A 3,084-nucleotide genomic window follows, 5' to 3' on the forward strand; every position below is an offset into this window, starting at 1 on the left:
CGAGTGTAATTCTCTGAAATTTTTCATTATTTTTTTACATATACAGTGCAGTAAAACCTGTCTAAACCGGAATTGTTCGGTTAAGAATATTGTTTCCGTTTTGAGCAGATTTTACTGTAATTCTGAGCTTTACAAAAAAACGAATAAAAAATAAAATCCTGTTTTTAAACTAATTTTAATTCATTTTTCTATGTATAAAACTCATTTCTATAGTGGAAAAACTTTTAAACTTGTTATCTCGATTTATGAAGTTTTTATAAGGTCAGACAAACAGACGTATCCTTAGATACTCTTTCAATAATAATTAACTTGACTAATAGACGATTTGATGAGACAGAAAATTCGTCTCAATAATCTAAGAGAAGAAATTCCCCCCTTCCTTTTTTTTTCTTCCTTTACTTTCCTCCCTTCTAAATTTTGGAATGGAGCCATATTTTTCAAGATTTATTTAATTCTATATTATGAATAAAATTGAGAATTCAACTAAATTTTATATTAAAATTCTCTTGAATTGTTTAATAAATTATAATTAAAAGAATATATTATAATAAATTTTATTAATTTTATACCAAAGATACGTGATGTTTGTATATAATAAATTGTTTTTAATAAATCTTATAATATACAGTTAATCCTATGTAAGCCGGAATCTCGCTGTACCGAATATTTTTTCCGTTTTTAACAGGTTTTTTTAACGTAGAAAATCGTTCCGTTCCGCCACATTTTTTTTTTTCGTNTAGAATGAGAATTTGTATACCTTTAAAAGGTTTTAATACAAATTTATAATTTTCCTTTTTTAATTGCTTCTTTATTTCTCCAGTATATAACACGGTATCCACTCGAAGAATAACCTTGATGGTGTAAGATTTTTCAGCACTCTTATTTTTGGCCTTTAGTCGTACCTACAACAATTAATTACGATTAATTAATAAAATAATTAAAAGTCATTTGAAAATTATTTAAATAAAATTACAGAAAATGGATATCCAATCAGAACATCATCGATTAAATTGAAATTGAATTCAACGTCTTCGAATTCGTCATTCAGGTAATATCTTGAGAATACATCTTTCTTAAGTTTCAATGCTCTCAACATTACATCTCTTTCTTCGGCTTTACAAATTACCTGAATAATAAATAATATTAAGAAATCTATAGTAGAGCCTGTGTAAACCGGAATCTCACAGTGTCAAATATTTGTTCTGGTTTGGCAGGTTTCCGTTTTAAACAGGTTTTTTGAAAACAGAAAACATTTATTCCGTTCCGAAAAGATGTCCGTCTTAGGCAGGTTTTTTTTGAACGTAGAAAAATCGTTCCGTTCCGAAGAACTTTTTACTGTTTACGTAGGATCCGTTTTGAACAGGTTTTGCTGTAATTAGTAATTTTTGCTTAGTACAATCATTGTACAAATAAGTAATAAGTATGACATAAACAAAATTAATGTACTTTAAAGTGACTTAAACCGGTTAATACTGGTTTAATTCATTCATTTTCCTAAATTAATTCAGCGTTTAATAATTCTTGTCTGTCAATTCTAATCAACGGTGCGTTATTAAACATGTAAATTAACTAATTAATTATTGAATCGGTTAAACATTGGTAAATATAATTTGAACATTTCGAATAGAATTGTGTATATACTTTACTTTTACATTTATATTAATTATGCCTCGTGGAATATAAATTTTTGAGTTTTATTTATTTATTTAATTTGTCATTATTAATTTATCATTTCCAATTGTCATAAATATCTTCACGTATACTGTATATACAATTTCCAATGCAAAAATGCCCAAAAGTAAGGAGCTGACTCAAAAACCAAAAAATATTTGAAGAATTAAATAAAGTAAAACCTGTCTAAACGGGAAAAACTCTTCGAAACGAAACGATTTTTTTATTAAAAATAAACCTGTTAAAAACGAAAACTTGCCAAACCGGAAAAAATATCTATACCGTGCGATTCCGTTTTACGCAGGTTTTAATGTAAGTATCTTTCACTAATATATGGTTCGATAGATATGTACAGTTAAACCTGTGTAAAGCGGAATGGCACGTTTCTGAATGTTTTTCCGGTTTCACAGGTTTCCGTTTTGAACAGGTTTTCTTTTTAACATAGAAAATTGTTTCGTTTCGAAGAATTTTTCCCGTTTGGTTAGATTTCCGTCTTTAACAGGTTCCGTTTTGGACAGGTTTTACTCTATTATATGGAAAAAAAACAATTTTTCGTAAATGAATCTTAATAAAGTTTATAAATATTAATTTGGAATTTTAAAATGTAAAAAGAAAAATAAAAAAATTTATTCAATTCTCCATTTTGTTTTTATGGGAGCGTATAATTTTATAATGCATACAAATAATACTAATTTAGTTAAAATTCATTCAAAAATCATGGAAAATTTAACATGAATATCGTTTTCTAACACATTAATGAGTAGTAATAACAGTTTAGAAATGTATTTTTATAAAATTTTGGAGTTCTTAGACCCTATAAATTCATAGAAAAGTTCATACAGAAAGATCTCCTGCTGTTTTTATTTCACTGTCAGTCTGTCTGTCTGCAGATAAATGGACAGATATAAAAGAAAACACTAAAGAATAATTTATCTATTTTTTCATAGAAATACATAATAAAATTAATTTAGTATTTATTATTATTTTGTAACATGTTACAGCTTAAAAGTATTAACAAAGCAGTTAATTTTTTTAAAATTAAATATTAAAATATGTAAAATATGATAAAACTAAAAAAAGTGTAATTTTAAGAAAAATAATTGCTATTTATATAAAAATTTCTTAATTAAATTCACAAGACTCATATAAATAATTCAGATTTTTATACAGCAATGTACCTTCAAGCGCTAAATATTTATTAAATTTAATAATATATTAAGTTAATATAGTAATGCCTAGTAATTATTTAACTGGAGAAATATTATAACTTCTCTGTTATCGCGTATCGTTGTGTATACATACATAAAAAAAAGACGGGAATAATTTAATTCTGCAATCTTTTTAATAAATCTCTACTTACATTCAACACATCACAGTTACTTAGTTGTAAATACTCAACTTTGTTACATTTTT

At 25.7% G+C, this 3,084-nt stretch overlaps 1 long non-coding RNA gene across 1 annotated transcript; it reads right to left on the minus strand.

The window, feature by feature from the left end:
• Positions 1 to 811: 811 nt before the first annotated feature.
• On the minus strand, positions 812 to 1,114 carry LOC111613228. The gene is made up of 2 exons (XR_002754741.1): positions 974 to 1,114; positions 812 to 902 (listed from the first exon to the last, which is right to left on the minus strand). It is a non-coding gene; the product is annotated as an uncharacterized LOC111613228 (long non-coding RNA).
• Between the last annotated feature and the right edge of the window lie 1,970 nt (positions 1,115 to 3,084).

The sequence above is a fragment of the Centruroides sculpturatus genome, unplaced genomic scaffold (genome assembly GCF_000671375.1).
Source record: "Centruroides sculpturatus isolate CEXI.00-Female unplaced genomic scaffold, Cexi_2.0 scaffold1877, whole genome shotgun sequence".
Classification (NCBI taxonomy): Eukaryota; Metazoa; Arthropoda; class Arachnida; order Scorpiones; family Buthidae; genus Centruroides; species Centruroides sculpturatus.